The sequence below is a fragment of the Rattus rattus genome, chromosome 7 (genome assembly GCF_011064425.1).
Source record: "Rattus rattus isolate New Zealand chromosome 7, Rrattus_CSIRO_v1, whole genome shotgun sequence".
Taxonomy (NCBI): Eukaryota; Metazoa; Chordata; class Mammalia; order Rodentia; family Muridae; genus Rattus; species Rattus rattus.
Window position 1 is genome coordinate 69,462,492 of NC_046160.1, and position 8,657 is coordinate 69,471,148.

Sequence of the window (8,657 nt, forward strand, 5' to 3'; positions counted from 1 at the left end):
AGTGGTTGGTTCCGTCATCCGTATGCAGCTCTTACATTTCACATAATATTGCAATGTATACTACAGGCACATGTACTACAGAAAATATCCTGTAGAACAATTATGCACAAGTTGTGCATAGTGGACTTACACACTGGAGCCAGGTTATGACTGACTGGGAACTCATGGCCTAGGCAATGTTTGGTGAGGGTGCACAGCACAGCGATGCAGCAGGATCCCAGGGTAATCAAAGCCTGCACGCAGTTGGCAGTGTGTCTTGGAGACAGCGGGACTATCACACTAACCAGGTTACCACTACACAAGTACCACTTAGCAGGGTAGAGCTGTGGGAACTGAGATTTTCCCCAGACCACCTCAACACAACTGAACTAACCACAGCGCAGATGAGAAGTGTGTGGTCTCCATAGAAACCCTGCTGCAGCCTGGACAGTGAAGGGCTAGGACACTGGGAAGACTTTAGAGCTGCAGCTCCTTCTGGATTCCCCAGAGGGTATCTGCACTCTTCTTCAGGCGGGCCTCCTCCTCAGGAGTCAGTGTCATCTTCACAACATCTGAGATTCCATTTTATCCCAGGATACACGGGACACTGAAGAAGACATCATTGATTCCATAGAGACCCTTAATCATGGTGGAAATGGGATGCACCCACCTAAGGTTCTTCATTATGCTCTCAGCCATGTCTGCCACCAAGAGGCCAATGGCCCAGGATGTGTAACCTTTCAGCTTGATCACCTCATATGCACCGTCAACCACCTGCCTGTGAACATCCTTCCACTGCTCCTTGTCTGCATCACTTCCCAGTTCTGGGTTCAGAGACTTCAGGGAGACACCAGCAATGTTCACACACTCCACACAGGCACACTGGAGTCGCCATGCTCTCCCAGGACCTACCTGTGACAGCTCAGCGGGTGAACTCCCAGCCTTTCTCCCATCAGGTAACAGAAACAAGCTGAATCCTGATTGCAACCCCTTCCAATATCTCGGCTTTTGGGAAAGCCACTGATTTCCCAAGTCACATAGGTCAAGATTTTCACTGGATTTGAGAGAATGAGCAGCTTGTACTGTGGACTGTACTTCACAATGCTGGGAATGATGAACTTGAAGACATTCACATTGCACTGGACCAAATTGAGTCCTTTTGCTGATGGACCCCTGCAGTGATAATGACCAGCTTGGAGTTTGCAGTCACACTATAGGCAATTCTTGTTGTTTTAAGGAAAAGGCTGCCATGCTGGAGATCCATCATCTCTCCCTTTAGTTTGTCTTCCATGACATCAACAAGGGCAAGCTCATCTGCCAAGTCCTTCATTAAGATACAGATGACACAGCCATGCCAACAGCACCAACCCCAACAACTGTGATCTTGTTCTGGGGGACTTGTTCTTCCTTAAGAAGATTCACAATCAGCTGGTCCTTGAGGGTGCCATCTTGGACTTTGAATCTTTTGAGACTGCTAGTGCACCATGGAGGGTGATGGGTGAGCAACGGCGTGGCCTGAGCTAGGCGACAGTGGCTCCAGCACTGGAAGGATAGGATAGACTAGAGAGAGGTCTGTGATAGTGAAGCACACCTTTAATCCAAACCCTGGGATTAATGCACATGGATATCTGAGGTCAAGGCCAGCCTAGTCTACAGAGTGAGTTTGAGAAAGGCTGGGCTACACAGTGAAACCCTGTCTTGAAAAAACAACAATAACAACAAAAGAAAACCAACCAACAAACAAAAGGTCTAGAGATAGAAGAAACTTCTTTAATTTGAAAATCTGTTGTTGAGATTTGGTCTATTGCTTTGTATTGTAACACTAAACACTGGCCCTGGTTGGTCCCAGGGATGAGAGGATTCTCTTGTAGACCCAAGTGACTCTATGTAACCTTGCCCCAAGTTACCCCGATGGGGGATTAAAAACGCCTACAGCCTATAGCTGAGCAGAAGAGATAGGTACAGTTTTTGGTTCCTGGGCTAAGGGTCAGAGAACCACCACAAGGAAGAAGGTGGAGAGAGGAGAAGATGCCATGGGGTAGATGAGTCATGAAAACATGGCCATGAGGGCTAGCCAGTTGGTGTTAGGAGTGGCCCAGATGTAACATGGCAACCCCATCATAACTCAGGGCTATTGGCAGGGAAGTAGGCATAATAGCATAGATGGTAGATAACTGCTCATCTCTAGTGTGTTAAAGGTTTATTATAAAAGTTTGTATCTTTTATCTGGGAATTGAATGATGAAAGGTGGGGTAGAAACCCCTGATTTGAGATTAATATTTAGAATGGTTCTCTAGGGATAGAGAATACATGGTTCCTGGTAATAAGGTGTGAGTTATCTCACTGCAAAGTCAGACAGATTCCCATGGCTCACCGACCAGCAGCCTAGCCTACTTGGTGAAATTGAAACCAGTGAGAGTCTGCCTCATAAAATAGCTGGATAGCTGTGGTAAAAACACTCAGGGTTGTCCCCTGGGCTCCACATATATGCACAGTGGTATACATGTGTACCTGTGTGTACACACACACACACACACACACACACACACACACACGCACACACATCTCTCAAAAACCACACTTACCAGGTGATGTAGTGAATGATTTCTCTTTAGTATTAGGCTTGAGACTGATGTTTGCTACCATTTAAAAATTATACCATATTAATTAATTTTCTTTTGATAATGTCACACACATATACAATGTATTCTGATTTCTGATTCCTACATTTGTTTCCCTTCCATCCCTATCAATACTCCTTCCACATCGTTCCCAGTGTCTTTCCCAGATTTGTGGCTTTTGATTTTATTTCGTGACACATTTTGCTTAACCAGGGTCATCTGTGTGACCATCAGATTTGAGCTATTCATTGGATCCAGGTTGGTTCATCAGTGAGTACACAACTAAAGGAAATGACTCCCTTCTCCATGAACCTCTCTGAAATAAACCATCACTGAGGGGTATCTCCCTTCCCCATGTCCCAACCATGCCTGTTGATAGGCATGTTCTTTGTTTAGAAATTCTATTTCTTTTAGTTTATAAAATTATAATATGATTAAATTGTTCTCTTTTCTCCCTCCAAATGTTCCCCTATACCCCTTTTTTGTCTCTTTTAAATTCATGGCCTGTTTTACCATTAATTTTTGTTTTATATACATATATGTTCCTAAATGCATAAATTAAGCTTACTTAGTCTGTATAATGTTACTTGTGTGCATGTTTTCAGAGCCATTTGGTATTGGATAGCCAGTTGATATGCTCTTCCCTTGGTAGACTATTTTTCCTGCTCTCATCATTCCTTAGTTGTCATTTGAGTAAGGTTGAGGACTTGTGAGTTTTTTCTTGTCTGTTTTAGCATACTTACTGTGTTGTCCTTGTTGTGCTCATGTTTAGGCAGTCATGTAGGTGAGACTTTATGGGTGTATCTTCTGACATTACTTAGGAGAAAGGCTCACAGCCAACTACTTGATCCTCTGACTATTGCAATCTTTCCTCCCTGTCTTCTACAATGGTCTCTAAACATTAGGTGCAGGAGTTCCTTTATGGATGTATCCACTAGAACTGGGCTCTGAAATTCTGCATTCTGACTAGTTGTAGTTTTCTGTAGCAGTCTCTGTGTTGCAAAGAGAAGTTTCCTGGATGAGGGCTGAAGACTACACTTATCTTTGGGTATAAGGACAAATATTTAGGTTGTTGTTAGGGATTATGGTGGTTTAGTAAAATGGTGGTTGTAGATTCTCCTCCAAGATCCATGATTTTACTAGCCCTAGGAAATTAACTAGGTTTCCTGTACCAGGTCTGATTTTTCTGTTGTTGAGCAGGTCTAAAGTTCTATTAGAGAACTGTTAAGTTGCTGCCAAGGTGTGTGAGTCACTGTTATACCTTTAGGGTTATTGTGCTATGCTGGTAATTGTATTTCATAGGAGTTAGAGGTGGGTGGGACTGTTGGTGGCTTCCCACCTTTGGAAGGTTGCATAGTGTCTTCTGGTACCATGAAAGCTAGTCCTCAGGGAGGAGCATGTAGAAAGACTTTAATCCTTCTAGGTCTGTGGATCCAGCTGGAATGTAGACAGCTTTTGGTACATACCTTTAATCTCTCTGTCTGGAATCCTTTGGTACATACCTTTAATCTCAAACAAGGATGCCTAATTGAGGGAAAGACAAAGTGAAGAATCAGAGAAAGATTTGACAGAATGAGTCAGAGTTAAGATACACTCAACTCTCAGGAGAAAGCAGTGCAGAGAGAGGCAGTCAGTCAGTTCTCTTCAATCAGTTGAATTCAGTGCAATAGAGTTGAGTCAGTCAGTTGGGAGTCAGTGCAGTGAGATCGTTTTTGACTTCATGCAGGGTAGTGGCATGGAGGCAGTTAAAACCAGAGAATAAGGAGCCAGAACACATGGTCAGAGTTAGTTTGAGGCCAAGAAGAGAAATTTAGTCAGAAGCTGAGAGAAGTCAGACTGAATCAGTAGCTTGGAGAAGAATTTGAGCCAGAACAGCCGAGTTGAACCAGCCAGCCAGAGTTCAGAAAGAACAAGCTTATTCAGCAGTGAGCCTCCGAGAGGAAAATTACATCAGGAGAATAAAAGTGAATAAATTCGGGGTTGGGGATTTAGCTCAGTGGTAGAGCGCTTGCCTAGGAAGCACAAGGCCCTGGGTTCGGTCCCCAGCTCCGAAAAAAAGAACCAAAAAAAAAAAAAAAAAGTGAATAAATTCTACTTCTACAGGAGAATTTCAGGTCAATTCAATCTCAGAGTCCTTAAGGCCAAGAGTCTGAGGGAAGTGGTTTCTTTTACCTCTGGGAGTTGATGAAAGGCAATGAGTAGACTATAATATTTTTGGTAGTCTCTTGGACAACCCAGACCAACCACTTGAAAAAGGACTTTACATGTATGGTGTTGAGGTTTTTATCAAATGGTCTTTGACTCTTAGAGGGACCATTGTCAAATCAGGTGGGAAAATTTCATTTAAGTAATACATGTTTATTTGTATACAGATATACAGTTTTTAAGGTAAATAGTTAATAGTATGATTTCTTAGGATTTTTTTCAGATATCCTTATATTTATTTTACCCTTTTCCCTATTTCTTCTCAATTTACTCCCTCTCCCTTCCTAAAGAGCTTCCTTCCTTCCCATATTTCCATGATCAGATAACTATACTTTGCTATTCTTGTCTCTGTTGCTACCCAACTCCCCACACCAGCAGTGGTACCTTAAGGGCCCAGCATAACATGGCAAACTCCATTTTGCTTTCAGACTCCAGTTTTTTAACTTGCCTTCTGAATGAACTCAGCTACTGAAAAAAACCACAACTTGTTCTAGGAACCATGGCACCCTGGCAATAATCAGAATTCTCCTGTGCAAACAGCCACTTCACCCCTAGTAACAACCAATCAGTTCTTAAGGGGAAAGTACTTAATGTCTCAAAGAATGATTAAGCTAGCAACCATTGTTCACACCAAGCTGAAATCATTACTAGCCAACAGAAGTGCACCAGTAGAATAGAAATGTCAACCAATCATGGAACTGCCAAGTTGGAAAATCCCTTAAGCCCTGCTACAACCATCATGATAAATAGGTAAGGCTTGTACCAGCTGAGGACTTTTCATATCATCCACTGTGCTGGAGAGATTAGAGGGTCCAAGCTTGAGCTTGAATAAAGACTCTTTGCTTTTGCATATGAGTTGGACTCTTAATGGTCTCTGGTGGTCTGTGGGGATCTTGAGATCTGGACATAATAGTACCTTTCTATTTTCCTTTTTTCTGTAGTTATTCAGGGATAGGAACTCACATCTGAAGATTTGGAGCTAGGATCCTCAAAAGAGAGAGAACATTAGATGTTTGTCCTCATTATTACCTCAATCTCGATTACTACCCTCAATATATTTTTAGTTACATGTATTTACCTGAAAAGTTCTGGCCTTTGTTTTTCTTTTTTTAGCTTAATTGTATTCCATTGTATATGTGCTCCACATTTTTATCATCCATTCATCAGCTGAAGGGCATTTAGGTTGCTTCCATTTTCTAACTTTGTGAACAGAGCTGCAATAACATAGCTGAGGAAGCATCTGAGGAGTAGAATGCTGAGGCTTTTGAGCATACGCCAAGTCGTAGTGTGTGTAGCTGGGTAGTTGTAGTGTCACCTTTTTTGAGAATTCTCCCCATTGGTTTCCATAGTGGCTGTACCAGTTTACAATTCCAACAGTGAGGGCTCCTTTTTACACACACACACACACACACACACACACACACACACACACACACACACACACACACACCAGTTGTTTTTTTTTTTGATCTTTGCCATCTGACTGGCATATATTTTTCTCTTTCATAATTAACAGAAACATTCTTATGCAACCCAGTGCAGACAAAACTGAACATGTGATGACCAAAGCTCATGACTGTTTTGGCCCCAAATGAGATGATTTTTGGCACTATTCAAAGTCAGGACCAGGGAGGGGAAAGATTGAGGAATGAGTACAAGAGCCTCAGACTAAACCATTAAAGTTTTTTTTTTTTTACCTTGGCAACATTTCCCTACAATAATTATTTTATGTGACTTTTCTATATTCTATGTTTTAGTTTATGATAAATACCTTGTATAATATGCAAATGTCAATTCAAGGTGGATTATAAATTTAAATGCCTAAATTAAAAACTCCGACAGTGTAAAACTAGAACCTTCTAGAAAACAAACAAATAGATTACCTTTATGTCCTTAGGTGAAGAAACATATTTGAATAGGACTGGAAAAGCATTGACTCTGAAGGACTGTGTTGAAATTAAAGACTCGTTTGGTAAAAGATAATATGGATAGAATTAAAAACCAAGCCAGAAATTGGGAGAATATGTTTGCAAAATACATATATTACATCTATTATATATATATGTACATATATATATGTATATGTGTGTATATGTATATATGTATGTATAATTCATCCAAACTTATAAAACATGAACAACCTAACAGACAGGATGGACCACACTCTTGACTAGGCACATTATAGAACAGAGCATCATGAAGCCATCCACATATATCAGCTTCGTAGGAAGAGAAACCAAAACCACTCTGACATGCCATTTTGATAAAATATTTTTATTTCTAATATTTGCCAAAGGAAATGATGGGCTACGCAAATGAGGGCTTATATATGATGTTCACTGAAAAGTATGTTCTAAAGATTGAAAGCAATCATGCCATACTATTTAAAACAATACAATTTTGGTTGGCTTCCAAATAAAAACCAAACTGGAGACAAAAAATGTTTCTGATAATACTGTCTGTTGGTTTAAAGAACTGATGAAGCATATCCCAGAGTGGGAGTTAAATCTTACCCTTCCAAAACAAGCAGATTATCTGTCATATATCTATTGTCCGTCCATTATCTATCTATCTATCTATCTATCTATCTATCTATCTATCTATCTATCAGCTTTTTTTGAGGCAAAGTCTCACTGTGTAGCCTTAGATAATCTAGTATTTACTATGTATAGCAGGCTGTCCTTGAACTCATATTTTCCTGTCTCTGCCTCCCAAGTGCTGAGATTAAAGGAGTGCACCACCATGCCCATCCTCTATTAATCATGGTTTCAGGAATGGAGAACAAATGGGAAAAGGGAATGAGAAGCTTTACTCCCAAAACATTACAAAAGAAGGGAAGCTAGAGGGGTTGAAGATACCAGGAGAGCACAGCCCATAGAATTATCTAAACAGGGCTTATAGGAGCTCACAGAGATTGAACTGGCAACCACAGAGCCTGCACGGATCTGCATGCATACTGTGATTGTTTAGCTTGTGGGTTTTTTTTGGGGGGGACTCCTAACAGTGGGAGTCTGGGGGTTGTCTTTGACTCTTTTGTCTGCTGTGGTATCCTTTTACTCTTACTGGGTTGCACTGCCCAGCCTTGATATGAGGTGTGTACCTAGTCTTATTAGACTTTATAATGGGATGTTCAGATGATATTATTGGAAGAACTACTCTTTACTGAAGGGAAATGGAGAAGCAGTGGATCTGGGATAGAAGGAAGGTGAGGAGGACTTAGAGAAGTGGAGGGAGGTGGGGTGCTGCAAGTTGGGATGTATCGTGTGAGAGAAAAATTTAAAAAAAGGTATACATATAAATAGAAGTTTAAAGTCTTTTTATGAAGGATCAAGGTGATCAGACCACATACTAGAAGGAATAAAAGGGAGATTTAAAGACTTTTTAATATTTCAAAATTGTGTGTATGTGCACACCAGGGTGCATGTGAGTGCAGATGTCTGCAGAGTGGAGATTTCTGATGCCCTGGCAATGGTGTTTACAGGTGGTACTGGGAATCCAAATCAGGTTTTCTTCAAGGCAATTATCCATCTCTCTAGCTCCAAAGTGTGATTTGCAAGATGAGAAGCTGGCCAGGAAAGCAAGCTAAAACTTTGTGCCACTAAAGAGGCAGTTGTGAAAAGTGAAAAATTCAGCCACAAGGCCTTCCAGAAGGAGCCGTCTATGAAATAGTGTAAGGATTGTGCTTCTCCCCCTCCACTTATATGCTATCCCTTTTCTCTCGTCTAAGTCAAATCACTCTTGGTTGTGACTGGACTGGAGAGATAGTGGTGGCTTCACGTGGGGGTGCTTTGAATGTTCTCAGCAGCAGCTCTCAATATTTTGAATAAATGCTTCTCTGATTCCAGAGCCTGC

The 8,657-nt window shown here is 41.2% G+C and overlaps 1 pseudogene; it reads right to left on the reverse strand.

Annotated features, from left to right (window-relative positions):
* Positions 1-402: 402 nt before the first annotated feature.
* On the reverse strand, positions 403-5,222 carry LOC116906086 (annotated as a pseudogene).
* Positions 5,223-8,657: the final 3,435 nt, after the last annotated feature.